The sequence below is a fragment of the Mus musculus genome, chromosome 4 (assembly GCF_000001635.26).
Source record: "Mus musculus strain C57BL/6J chromosome 4, GRCm38.p6 C57BL/6J".
In the NCBI taxonomy this organism is placed as follows: domain Eukaryota; kingdom Metazoa; phylum Chordata; class Mammalia; order Rodentia; family Muridae; genus Mus; species Mus musculus.
Genome location: NC_000070.6, coordinates 28,057,706 through 28,065,344, shown reverse-complemented (window position 1 = coordinate 28,065,344; position 7,639 = coordinate 28,057,706).

Genomic DNA, 7,639 nt, shown 5'->3' with positions numbered 1-7,639 from the left:
GTTCAGACTTACTTTGGAAAGATGTTAAAACACATTTCAGCTTTTTATTTTTTTAATTAAAAAAGACAAGTGAAAATGTGAGTACAGCTTTCCAAACCTTATTCTACTAAGCACAAAGCACATGGAAAGCTGCATAAATGTGAAATTAACTTTTTGCTGTTTAGAAAAAAAGAATTTGGATTTGAAAGCAAGTGAGCTAAAATAAAAACATGCATAATTTACACTACAGATGGGGCTACACTCTGCATTAAATGATACCTACTGATTTCAATGAGAAAGAAAACATAGTGACAAGTAGCATTAAGAAGGTGGCAGAAGTAATCAAACACATGGCATTTTAAAGACAAGGCATAATGAAGTTTCCATCAAAATCTTTCTTTTCCATGACTCAGATACCAAATAACTATCTCACAAGCTTCCTCAGAGGTTCCAGTGCCACTGTCAATAATGCATGCAGTACATCTTCAGATACAAAGGCAAGAGGAATTTACCCAATTCAAAAATGCCAAAGCTCAAATTCATTGTACCATAGGGCTTAAAACAAGACAAGGAAGTGTGAATGTGTGCTGTGTGTAGATCAGAAGCCAGTTTTGTTGAAGGCTAAAGATGAATTCTTAATAAGGCAGAGATTCTTAAATTTTATAAGCCATCATCACATTAATGGACTCATGGTTGCGAGCAAAGTTCTTGCCATTTAAGCCATTTAGATTACTCAATGTAAGAAGGAGTGTCTTGGCAGTCAATTATTGCATTTTCTGTGAGAGTTCCATTGGTAGCAGATACTATGCATCCCCAAAAAGTAAGCATTGTGACAGCATCTCATACAGACCTTTATTTTCAGATTCAAAGGACATTGATATGGAAATTAAGTACAGTGGTTTTACAACTTTGATTCTTATAACTGCAGAGAATCAGAAGAATTTGTATGAGTACATAAAGATAAAATGTTGAAAACTTTGTAAATTTTATATTAGCTTGGAATGGTATTATTGTATTTAAATGATTAAATATGTGACTAAGCAATTTGACACATTTAGTCTTGACATTTATGCTTGGTGTTTGTCTTTATTATTTTTCTAAATTTTTAATATTTCTTTGAGAATTTTGTTTAATGAGTTTTGATTGTATTCATCTTTCCTCCCAAATTCCCCTTTCCTTAAGTACCCAAATGTATAACCTCTTAAATAAGCACAATGACAAAAAATTGTCAAATACAGTTTAGTTTGTCCTGCTCACATGCTCTTGGATATATGCATTTCTCCAGAGTGATCAACTCACTAGAAAGCCACATCCTTGCTAATTGTATAACCTCCATGTGTATCCTAAAAGAACACATATATTTGAAAGATAAAGGTTATCATGCTCAATGTGGCAGGCAAAACTTTTTATTTGTCCTCCAGATTCTGTCTTACATCATTCACAATTAGTGTTCTAGCACCATCTATTTACATGCAAATTTCATAATTTCATTTTTCTCATAAATAAATAATATTTCACTGTTAAGTGTGTGATTGACCCAAACTTCATTTCTTTGAAGCTCTAACCCTTGTATAATCCTTTCAAAGTCTGTTCTGGACAAAGACAAAGAACTAGTGTTCACTTTGTGCTGTCATCAGAGCATCTGAGAAGGTGATGGTTTTCCTCATCTCCCACCCTACCACATTTTCATTACCCAGAAATCAGTTGATAGGCAACCTTCAACTCCAGCTCTGTTAAGAACCTCCTCATAAGACCTGGTAGCCTAAAAGTGATAGAGGAGCAGTAGGAAATATATTATGACTCATTAGCACAGGAATAGACCCTCTGAGATGGTCATCTATAGAACAGTTATTAAAATCAACTAAAACTAAGAACCTCAAGACTATAAAATGTGGCTGTATAGAAAAAGACACATGTATAGGAATAAAAACATAACCTATAGAGTGGGAAAACATATCTAACAACTATTCCTCTTTATATATATATGTATACATATTTATCTTTTATTTATTTATTTATTTTATTGGGTATTTATTTCATTTACATTTCCAATGCTATCCCCAAAGTCCCCCACATGTTCTCCCACCCACTTCCCCACCCACCCACTCCCACTACTTGGCCCTGGCATTCCCCTGTACTGGGGCATATAAAGTTTGCACGACCAAAGGGCCTCTCTTTCCACTGATGGCTGACTAGGCCATCTTCTGATTCATATGCAGCTAGAGACATGAGCTCTGGGGGGTACTGGTTAGTTCACATTGTTGTTCCACCTATAGGATTGCAGATCCCTTTAGCTCCTAGGGTACTTTCTCTAGCTCCTCCATTGGGGGCCCTGTGATCATCCAATAGATGACTGTGAGCATCCACTTATGTGTTTGCTAGGCCCCGGCTTAGTCTCACAAGAGACAGCTCTATCTGGGGTCCTTTCAGCAAAATCTTGCTTGTGTATGCAATGGTGTCAGTGTTTGGAAGCTGATTATGGGATGGATCCCCTGATATGGCAGTCTTTAGATGGTCCAACCTTTCCTCACAGCTCCAAACTTTGTTTCTATAACTCCTTCCATGGGTGTTTTGTTCCCAATTCTAAGAAGGGGCAAAGTGTCCACACTTTGGTCTTTGTTCTTCTTGAGTTCCATGCGTTTAGCAAATTGTATCCTATATCTTGGGTATCCTAAGTTTCTGGGCAAATATCCACTTATTGTCAGTACATATTGTGTGAGTTCCTTTGTGATTGGGTTACCTCACTCAGGATGATGCCCTCCAGGTCCATCCATTTGCCTAGGAATTTCATGAATTCATTTTTTTAAAAGCTGAGTAGTACTCTATTGTTTAAATGTACCACATTTTCTGTATCCATTCCTCTGTTGAGGGGCATCTGGGTTCTTTCCAGCTTCTGGCTATTATAAATAAGGCTGCTATGAACATAGTGGAGCATGTGTCCTTCTTACCAGTTGGAACATCTTCTGGATATATGCCCAGGAGACGTATTGCTGGATCCTCCGGTAGTACTATGTCCAATTTTCTGAGGAACCACCAGACTGATTTCCAGAGTGGTTATACAAGCTTGCAATCCCACCAACAATGGAGGAGTGTTCCTCTTTCTCCACATCCTCACCAGCATCTGCTGTCACCTGAATTTTTGATCTTAGCCATTCTGACTGGTGTGAGATGGAATCTCAGGGTTGTTTTGATATGCATTTCCCTGATGATTAAGGATGTTGACCATTTTTTCAGGTGATTCTCTGCCATTCGGTATTCCTCAGTTGAGAATTCTTTGTTCAGCTCTGAACCCATTTTTTTTTAATTAGGTATTTTCCTCATTTACATTTCCAATGCTATCCCAAGAGTTCCCCATACCCTCCCCCCCACTCGCCTACCCAACCACTCCCACGTTTTGGTCCTGGCGTTCCCGTTCCCCTGTACTGGGGCATATAAAGTTTATAAGTCCAATGGGCCTCTTTCCAGTGATGACCGACTAGGCCATCTTTTGATACATTTGCAGTTAGACTCAAGAGCTACGGGGTACTGGTTCATTCATAATGTTGTTCCACCTATAGGGTTGCAGATCCCTTTAGCTCCTTGGGTATTTTCTCTAGCTTCTCCATTGGGGGCCCTGTGATCCATCCAATAGCCGACTGTGAGCATCCACTTATGTGTTTGCTAGGCCCCGGTATAGTCTTACTAGAGACAGCTATATCAGGGTCCTATCAGCAAAATCTTACTAGTGTATGCAATGGTGTCAGTGTTTGGAGGCTTATTATGGGATGGATCACTGGATATGGCAGTCTCGATGGTCCATCTTTTTGTCTCAGCTCCAAACTTTGTGTCTGTAACTCCTTCCATGGGTGTTTTGTTCCCAATTCTTTTTTTTTTTCCATTTTTTATTAGGTGTTTAGCTCATTTACATTTCCAATGCTATACCAAAAGTCCCCATTACACACCCACCCCCACTCCCCTACCCACCCACTCCCCCTTTTTGGCCCTGGTGTTCCCCTGTACTGGGGCATATAAAGTTTGCAAGTCCAATGGGCCTCTCTTTCCAGTGATGGCTGCCTAGGCCATCTTTTGATACATATGCAGCTAGAGTCAAGAGCTCCGGGGTACTGGTTAGTTCATAATGTTGTTCCACCTATAGGGTTGCAGATCCCTTTAGCTCCTTGGCTACTTTCTCTAGCTCCTCCATTGGGAGCCCTGTGATCCATCCATTAGCTGACTGTGATCATCCACTTCTGTGTTTGCTAGGCCCCGGCATAGTCTCATAAGAGACAGCTACATCTGTGTCCTTTCAATAAAATCTTGCTACGGTATGCAATGGTGTCAGCGTTTGGATGCTGATTATGGGGTGGATCCCTGGATATGGCAGTCTCTACATGGACCATCCTTTCATCTCACCTCCAAACTTTGTCTCTGTAACTCCTTCCATGGGTGTTTTGTTCCCAATTCTAAGGAGGGGCATAGAGTCCACACTTCAGTCTTCATTCTTCTTGAGTTTCATGTGTTTAGCAAATTTTATCTTATATCTTGGGTATCCTAGGTTTGGGGCTAATATCCTCTTATCAGTGAGTACATATTGTGTGAGTTCCTTTGTGAATGTGTTACCTCACTCAGGATGATGCCCTCCAGGTCTATCCATTTGGCTAGGAATTTCATAAATTCATTCTTTTTAATAGCTGAGTAGTACTCCATTGTTCCCAATTCTAAGAAGGGGCAAAGTGTCCACACTTTGGTCTTTGTTCTTCTTGAGTTTCATGTGTTTTGCAAATTGTATCTTGTATCTTGGGTATTCTAAGTTTCTGAGCTAATATCTACTTATCAGTGAGAACATATCATTTCTGTTCTTTTGTGATTGGGTTAACTCACTCAGGATAATGCCCTCCAGGTCCAACCATTTGACTAGGAATTTCATAAATTCATTCTTTTTAATAGCTGAATAGTACTCCATTGTGTAAATGTACCACAATTTTTGTATCCATTCCTCTGTTGATGGGCATCTGGGTCCTTTCCAGCTTCTGGCTATTATAAATAAGGCTGCTATGAACATAGTGGAACATGTTTCTTTCTTACTAGTTGGAACATCTTCTGGATATATTCCCAGGAGTGGTATTGCGGGATCTTCCAGTCGTACCATGTCCAATTTTCTGAGAAACTGCCAGACTGATTTCCAGAGTGGTTGTTCAAGCTTGCAATCCCACCAACAATAGAGGAGTGTTCCTCTTTCTCCACATCCTCGTCAGCATCTGCTATCAACTGAATTTTTGATCTTAGCCATTCTGACGGGTGTAAGATGGAATCTCAGGGTTGTTTTGATTTGCATTTCCCTGATGATTAAGGATGCTGAATATTTTTTTTCAATTTTTTTCCCAGCCATTTGGTATTCCTCAGGTGAGAATTCTTTGTTCAGCTCTGAGCCCCATTTGTTAATGGGGTCATTTGATTTTCTGGAGTCCATCTTCTTGAGATCTTTATATATATTGGATATTAGTCCTCTATCTGATTTAGGATAGGTAAAGATACTTTCCCAATCTGTTGGTGGCCTTTTTGTCTTATTGATGGTGTCTTTTGCCTTACAGAAGCTTTGCAGTTTCATGAGGTCCCGTTTGTCAATTCTCAATCTTACAGCACAAGCCATTGCTTTTCTATTCAGAAATTTTTCCCCTGTGCCAATATCTTCGAGGCTTTTCCCCACTTTCTCCTCTATAAGTTTCAGTGTCTCTGGTCTTATGTGGAGCTTCTTGATTTTTTAATAGGGTTATTTGATTTTCTGGAGTCTACCTTCTTGAGTTCTTTATATATATTGGATATTAGTCCCCTATCTGATTTAGGATAGGTAAAGATCCTTTCCCATTCTGTTGGTGGTCTTTTTGTCTTATTGATGGTGTCTTTTGCCTTGAAGAAGATTTGCAATTTTATGAGGTCCCATTTATCAATTCTTGATGTTACAGCACAAGCCATTGCTGTTCTATTCAGGAATTTCTCCCCTGTACCCATATCTTTGAGGCTTTTCCCTACTTTCTCTTCTATAAGTTTCAGTGTCTCTGGTTTTATGTGGAGTTCCTTAATCCACTTCAATTTGACCTTAGTATAAGGAGATAGGAATGAATCAATTCTCATTCTTCTAAATGATAACAACCAGTTGTTCCAATACCATTTGTTGAAAATGCTGTCTTTTTTCCACTGGATGGTTTTAGCTCCCTTGTCAAAGATCAAGTGACCATAGGTGTGTGGGTTTATATCTGGGTCTTCAATTCTATTCCATTGGTCTACTTGTCTGTCCCTATACCAGTACCATGCAGTTTTTATCACAATTGATCTGTAGTAAAGCTTTAGTTCAGGCATGGTGATTCCAACAGAAGTTCTCTGACCCTTGAGAAGAGTTTTTGCTATCCTAGGATTTTTGTTATTCTAGATGAATCTGCCAATTGCCCTTTCTAATTCATTGAAGAATTGAGTTGGAATTTTGATGGGGATTACATTGAATCTGTAGATTGCTTTTGGCAAGTTAGCCATTTTTACTATATTGATCCTGCCAATCCATGAGCATGGGAGATCTTTTCATTTTCTGAGATCTTCTTTAGTTTCTTTCTTCAGAGACTTGAAGTTCTTATCATACAGATCTTTTACTTCCTTAGTTAGAGTCACGCCAAAGTACTTTATTTTATTTGTGACTATTGAGAAGGGTGTTGTTTCCCTAATCTCTTTCTCAGCCTGTTTATCCTTTGTGTAGCGAAAGGGCATTGACTTGTTTGAGTTAATTTTATATCCAGCTACTTCATTGAAGCTGTTTATCAGGTTTAGGAGTTCTCTGGTGGAATTTTTAGGGTCACTTATATATACTATCATATCATCTGCGAAAAGTGATATTTTGACTTCTTCCTTTCCAAATTGTATCCCCTTGATCTCCTTTTGTTCTCGAATTGCTCTGGCTAGGACTTCAAGTACAATGTTGAATAGGTAGGGAGAGAGTGAACAGCTTTGTCTAGTCCCTGATTTTAGTGGGATTGCTTCCAGCTTCTCACCATTTACTTTGATGATGGCTACTGATTTGCTGTAGATTGCTTTCATCATTTTTAGGTATGGGCCTTGAATTCCTGATCTTTCCAAGACTTTTGTCATGAATGGGTGTTGGATTTTGTCAAATGCTTTCTCCACATCTAACAAGATGATCATGTGGTTTTCTTCTTTGAGTTTGTTTATATACTGGATTACTTTCATAGATTTCCATATATTGAACCATCCCTGCATCACTGGGATGAAACCTACTTGGTCAGGATGGATGATTGTTTTGATGTGTTCTTGGATTCGGTTAGTTAGAACTTTATTGAGGATTTTTGCATCGATATTCATAAGGGAAATTGGTCTGAAGTTCTCTATCTTTTTTGGGTCTTTTTGTGGTTTAGATATCAGAGTAATTGTGGCTTCATAAAATGAGTTGGGTAGAGTACCTTCTGTTTCTATTTTGTGGGATAGTTTGTGAAGAACTGGGAAATAAATCTTCTTTGAAGGTCTGATAGAACTCTGCACTAAACCCATCAGATCCTGGGCTTTTTTTTTTGGTTGGGAGACTATTAATGACTGCTTCTATTTCTTTAGTGGATATAGGACTGTTTAGATCATTAACCTGATCTTGATTTAACTTTGGTACCTGGTATCTGTCTAGAAA